Raw genomic sequence first — 5,000 nt, 5'->3', positions numbered from 1 at the left:
CCACCCCCTCAATTCCCTCCCGCTCCTTCCTAGCACTGAGGTTAGCTCCTGGGCAGCTGTCTGATTGGGTTAGTTACACAAGCTTCTTTGAAGAAGAAGACGTTACTTCTGCTGGCCCTCGTTAGGCGGTCGCCCTCTAAAACCATCCCCTGGGCAGCTGCTGAAAGCCTGGCCCCTTCACAGCGCGAGATGCTTTTAACGCCATCATTTGCATACGGCCGGCTGCGGGGTCAATAAGCACTCCTAGCCGTGGCAAGGAGCTCGGTGTGAGGCCTGGTAGAGGCGGCGGGGTTGCGACCTTATCTTAGAGGTCTTGGCGGGCTTGGGAGGCTTGGGACTTCCAGCCTCTACTTTACGTAAGGTCGGTGTCCAGCAAGGCGCCACTCAATGCTAGCCGAGCTGGGCAAGATGGCAAAACGTCATCAAAATTGTCTACAATACCTGGTGTTCTCAGGAGGTGTCCCAACCAAGTATTTCCGAACCCATCTCTGCTTTGCTTCCGAGATCGGACGTATCCAAGGTGGTATGGCCAGTAGACGCTGCTTGGCCCATCGCCCGGCCAGCCTTCCTCAGGCTCGCGTGGGGACGAGAACTCTGGCCGTTCTGGGGCGGTCTCCGAAGGACCGATGCATAGGCTGTGCCGTCCCTATAGGTGTTGTTTGTTGAGCAATGAAACACCTGCCGCATCAGATGTGTTTAAAAATGGCTCGGCGCAGGGTCTCCTGCAGGCTAAACCGTTCATCGCGGGGATGTGACAGAAAGAGCAAGCTGGACCCGCAACTTGGGGTGGAGCGAAACGCCCAGGAGTGAATGAAGGAAGAGGGTGAGATGGTTGCGAGTGAATTTGAGCTGCTCTTCGGGGGGGTCGTGTGGCCTGCAAAGGTGTTTTGCTTGGGTTGTGCTGTAAACTGGCCTCCAGGTTACCGGTGGTTGCCTCCAGTCATGCGGGAGTCGCTGGTCCTGGTGAAAAGAAGCCTAGTATTAAAAGTAAATAAGCAACAATGCTGGAGACCCACGGTGATGAGAAGGATGCTGGTATTTTGCAAGGATTAAATAGCGCAAGAGAGAAAGCAAATGAAAAGAAGAAAGGAGCATGTGTGCGCTTGTGAAAAAAGGAATTGAAAAAAGGCATAGAGGAGAGTGATCCCTGCTGGTGGAAGTAAGAAAAAGCAAAAGCCTACAGCACCTGGTATTCCCAGGCGGTCTCCCATCCAAGTACTAACCAGGCCCAACCCTGCTTAGCTTCCAAGATCAGACAAGATCCAGCATGTTCAGGGTGGTGTGGCCGTAGGCAGAGACAGGCCTCTCACTTGCTGCTTTTCCACTTTGACGTCCGGTTGCCGGCTGCCCTTTCCAGTGCTTAGTAAGACAAGGTGCTTTTGTGCTTTCCTTTCTCTTCACTTTTTTGCTGGCTCCTTAAAAAGGTCTTGTAGACAGAACGCCCCGCTCAGAGCCGCTGAGCTCACTGATCGGCTGCCGCGCTGTCGACGGAACGTCAGCGTCGCGGCCAATGCCACAGGCCGGGAGCAGCGGCGAGACTCACCGGTAGACCTGGGTAGGGTGAGTAGAGCGCGGTTAGTTGCTTTCTAATAGCCTGCAGCCAGGGATTAACTTTTAATGAAAGGGAGCAACCCTTTTGACTGTCTGCAGCGCGCCGTACCTAGGAAGCGCACACTCACACACAGCGAGCATGCACAAGTTGCTCGCACGAGACCACATTCCCTATTTGCACCTGCAGCTTTTCCGCCACCATGCGTCAGACTCTCCTGCCTCTCTTATTATTATTTCAGGGCCTTAGCAGGAACCACCCCCTCAATTCCCTCCCGCTCCTTCCTAGCACTGAGGTTAGCTCCTGGGCAGCTGTCTGATTGGGTTAGTTACACAAGCTTCTTTGAAGAAGAAGACGTTACTTCTGCTGGCCCTCGTTAGGCGGTCGCCCTCTAAAACCATCCCCTGGGCAGCTGCTGAAAGCCTGGCCCCTTCACAGCGCGAGATGCTTTTAACGCCATCATTTGCATACGGCCGGCTGCGGGGTCAATAAGCACTCCTAGCTGTGGCAAGGAGCTCGGTGTGAGGCCTGGTAGAGGCGGCGGGGTTGCGTCCTTATCTTAGAGGTCTTGGGGGGCTTGGGAGGCTTGCGACTTCCAGCCTCTACTTTACGTAAGGTCGGTGTCCAGCAAGGCGCCACTCAATGTTAGCCGAGCTGGGCAAGATGGCAAAACGTCATCAAAATTGTCTACAATACCTGGTGTTCTCAGGAGGTGTCCCAACCAAGTATTTCCGAACCCATCTCTGCTTTGCTTCCGAGATCGGACGTATCCAAGGTGGTATGGCCAGTAGACGCTGCTTGGCCCATCGCCCGGCCAGCCTTCCTCAGGCTCGCGTGGGGACGAGAACTCTGGCCGTTCTGGGGCGGTCTCCGAAGGACCGACGCATAGGCTGTGCCGTCCCTATAGATGTTGTTTGTTGAGCAATGAAACACCTGCCGCATCAGATGTGTTTAAAAATGGCTCGGCGCAGGGTCTCCTGCAGGCTAAACCGTTCATCGCGGGGATGTGACAGAAAGAGCAAGCTGGACCCGCAACTTGGGGTGGAGCGAAACGCCCATGAGTGAATGAAGGAAGAGGGTGAGATGGTTGCGAGTGAATTTGAGCTGCTCTTCGGGGGGGTTGTGTGGCCTGCAAAGGTGTTTTGCTTGGGTTGTGCTGTAAACTGGCCTCCAGGTTACCGGTGGTTGCCTCCAGGTCAGCGGTGGTTGCCTCCAGTCATGCGGGAGTCGCTGGTCCTGGTGAAAAGAAGCCTAGTATTAAAAGTAAATAAGCAACAATGCTGGAGGCCCACGGTGATGAGAAGGATGCTGGTATTTTGCAAGGATTAAATAGCGCAAGAGAGAAAGCAAATGAAAAGAAGAAAGGAGCATGTGTGCGCTTGTGAAAAAATGAATGGAAAAAAGACATAGAGGAGAGTGACCCCTGCTGGTGGAAGTAAGAAAAAGCAAAAGCCTACAGCACCTGGTATTCCCAGGCGGTCTCCCATCCAAGTACTAACCAGGCCTGACCCTGCTTGGCTTCCGAGATCAGACAAGATCGGGCGTGTTCAGGGTGGTGTGGCCGTAGGCAGAGACAGACCTCTCACTTGCTGCTTTTCCACTTTGACGTCCGGTTGCCGGCTGCCCTTTCCAGTGCTTAGTAAGACAAGGTGCTTTTGTGCTTTCTTTTCTCTTCACTTTTTTGCTGGCTCCTTAAAAAGGTCTTGTAGACAGAACGCCCCGCTCACAGCCGCTGAGCTCACTGATCGGCTGCCGCGCTGTCGACGGAACGTCAGCGTCGCGGCCAATGCCACAGGCCGGGAGCAGCGGCGAGACTCACCGGTAGACCTGGGTAGGGTGAGTAGAGCGCGGTTAGTTGCTTTCTAATAGCCTGCAGCCAGGGATTAACTTTTAATGAAAGGGAGCAACCCTTTTGACTGTCTGCAGCGCGCCGTACCTAGGAAGCGCACACTCACACACAGCGAGCATGCACAAGTTGCTCGCACGAGACCACATTCCCTATTTGCACCTGCAGCTTTTCCGCCACCATGCGTCAGACTCTCCTGCCTCTCTTATTATTATTTCAGGGCCTTAGCAGGAACCACCCCCTCAATTCCCTCCCGCTCCTTCCTAGCACTGAGGTTAGCTCCTGGGCAGCTGTCTGATTGGGTTAGTTACACAAGCTTCTTTGAAGAAGAAGACGTTACTTCTGCTGGCCCTCGTTAGGCGGTCGCCCTCTAAAACCATCCCCTGGGCAGCTGCTGAAAGCCTGGCCCCTTCACAGCGCGAGATGCTTTTAACGCCATCATTTGCATACGGCCGGCTGCGGGGTCAATAAGCACTCCTAGCTGTGGCAAGGAGCTCGGTGTGAGGCCTGGTAGAGGCGGCGGGGTTGCGTCCTTATCTTAGAGGTCTTGGGGGGCTTGGGAGGCTTGCGACTTCCAGCCTCTACTTTACGTAAGGTCGGTGTCCAGCAAGGCGCCACTCAATGTTAGCCGAGCTGGGCAAGATGGCAAAACGTCATCAAAATTGTCTACAATACCTGGTGTTCTCAGGAGGTGTCCCAACCAAGTATTTCCGAACCCATCTCTGCTTTGCTTCCGAGATCGGACGTATCCAAGGTGGTATGGCCAGTAGACGCTGCTTGGCCCATCGCCCGGCCAGCCTTCCTCAGGCTCGCGTGGGGACGAGAACTCTGGCCGTTCTGGGGCGGTCTCCGAAGGACCGACGCATAGGCTGTGCCGTCCCTATAGATGTTGTTTGTTGAGCAATGAAACACCTGCCGCATCAGATGTGTTTAAAAATGGCTCGGCGCAGGGTCTCCTGCAGGCTAAACCGTTCATCGCGGGGATGTGACAGAAAGAGCAAGCTGGACCCGCAACTTGGGGTGGAGCGAAACGCCCATGAGTGAATGAAGGAAGAGGGTGAGATGGTTGCGAGTGAATTTGAGCTGCTCTTCGGGGGGGTTGTGTGGCCTGCAAAGGTGTTTTGCTTGGGTTGTGCTGTAAACTGGCCTCCAGGTTACCGGTGGTTGCCTCCAGGTCAGCGGTGGTTGCCTCCAGTCATGCGGGAGTCGCTGGTCCTGGTGAAAAGAAGCCTAGTATTAAAAGTAAATAAGCAACAATGCTGGAGGCCCACGGTGATGAGAAGGATGCTGGTATTTTGCAAGGATTAAATAGCGCAAGAGAGAAAGCAAATGAAAAGAAGAAAGGAGCATGTGTGCGCTTGTGAAAAAATGAATGGAAAAAAGACATAGAGGAGAGTGACCCCTGCTGGTGGAAGTAAGAAAAAGCAAAAGCCTACAGCACCTGGTATTCCCAGGCGGTCTCCCATCCAAGTACTAACCAGGCCTGACCCTGCTTGGCTTCCGAGATCAGACAAGATCGGGCGTGTTCAGGGTGGTGTGGCCGTAGGCAGAGACAGACCTCTCACTTGCTGCTTTTCCACTTTGACGTCCGGTTGCCGGCTGCCC

General features: G+C 54.3%; 3 non-coding genes across 3 annotated transcripts; all 3 read right to left on the bottom strand.

The window, feature by feature from the left end:
• Window positions 1-1,174: 1,174 nt before the first annotated feature.
• On the bottom strand, window positions 1,175-1,293 carry LOC141267096 (5S ribosomal RNA). Its single transcript, XR_012321111.1, has one exon. It is a non-coding gene; the product is annotated as a 5S ribosomal RNA (ribosomal RNA).
• Window positions 1,294-2,999: 1,706 nt separating this feature from the next.
• On the bottom strand, window positions 3,000-3,118 carry LOC141266528 (5S ribosomal RNA). Its single transcript, XR_012320563.1, has one exon. It is a non-coding gene; the product is annotated as a 5S ribosomal RNA (ribosomal RNA).
• A 1,706-nt stretch (window positions 3,119-4,824) lies between these two features.
• On the bottom strand, window positions 4,825-4,943 carry LOC141266526 (5S ribosomal RNA). Its single transcript, XR_012320561.1, has one exon. It is a non-coding gene; the product is annotated as a 5S ribosomal RNA (ribosomal RNA).
• Between the last annotated feature and the right edge of the window lie 57 nt (window positions 4,944-5,000).

This window comes from Phyllobates terribilis, unplaced genomic scaffold, assembly GCF_046119375.1.
Source record: "Phyllobates terribilis strain yellow unplaced genomic scaffold, ASM4611937v1 Scaffold_4__5_contigs__length_816908805, whole genome shotgun sequence".
NCBI lineage: Eukaryota > Metazoa > Chordata > Amphibia > Anura > Dendrobatidae > Phyllobates > Phyllobates terribilis.
The sequence above is the reverse complement of the archived record's forward strand: the minus strand, read 5'-3'. Positions and strand labels throughout refer to the sequence as shown.